Source organism: Cebus imitator, unplaced genomic scaffold (genome assembly GCF_001604975.1).
Source record: "Cebus imitator isolate Cc_AM_T3 unplaced genomic scaffold, Cebus_imitator-1.0 Scaffold627, whole genome shotgun sequence".
Classification (NCBI taxonomy): Eukaryota; Metazoa; Chordata; class Mammalia; order Primates; family Cebidae; genus Cebus; species Cebus imitator.
In genome coordinates this window covers 722294-723290 of record NW_016107942.1, presented here as the reverse complement: position 1 = coordinate 723290, position 997 = coordinate 722294, and positions in this window count along the sequence as shown.

Below are 997 nucleotides of genomic sequence, written 5' to 3'. Positions count from 1 at the left end.
TCTCCCCGGCAAGCAGGTAATCCATGTGTGGTCTCTGTGTGTGTGTGTCTCCCCGGCAAGCGGTTAATCCATGTGTGGTCTCTGTGTGTGTGTGTGTGTCTCCCCCGCAAGCGGTTAATCCATGTGTGGTTTCTGTGTGTGTGTCTCCCCGGCAAGCGGTTAATCCATGTGTGGTTTCTGTGTGTGTGTCTCCCCGGCAAGCGGTTAATCCATGTGTGGTCTCTGTGTGTGTGTCCCCTCCAGATGAATCGTCCATGCGTGGTTTCTGTGTGTGTGTCTCCCCGGCAAGCAGTTAATCCATGTGTGCTCTGTGTGTGTGTGTGTCTCCCCGGCAAGCGGTTAATCCATGTCTGGTTTCTGTGTGTGTGTGTCTCCCTGGCAAGCGGTTAATCCATGTGTGCTCTCTGTGTGTGTGTGTCTCCCCGGCAAGCAGGTAATCCATGTGTGGTTTCTGTGTGTGTGTGTCTCCCTGGCAAGTGGTTAATCCACGTGTGGTCTCTGTGCGCATGCCCCCCAGCCACCTTTCCTCCCTCATTTCATGCCCCTCTCCCACTGACCACCATCCTCCAGCTCCCCTAACCTATTATTTTCCCCGAAACCTATGGAGTTGTTTTCTCTCAGTGGCTTTGGCCAGTTTGGTGTCTCAGCCTTGCATGGTGATTCACGCCTAGCTCTTCATTTTCCCTTGTCAGCACTTGTACCTCCTAAGAACAACCTTCCCAGTCATCCTTCTAAGAAGAAATGGGCTCCAACTCCATTGTTCACTGCGGCCTAGCCTGTTGGTCTCCTTTATGACATTTACCCCAATTTTCATTTTATTAGTTTTTAGTTCCTTGATTTCTCTCTCAGTCAATAGATTATGAATTCCATATGGGAAGAAACTATGTGTTCTATATATCAGTGTATTCCCAGCATCTACATAGTACCAAGTGTATAACAGGCATTCAATAAATAATCTTAACAAATGATTTGAAACTCTCACACTCTAGTTCCTTCA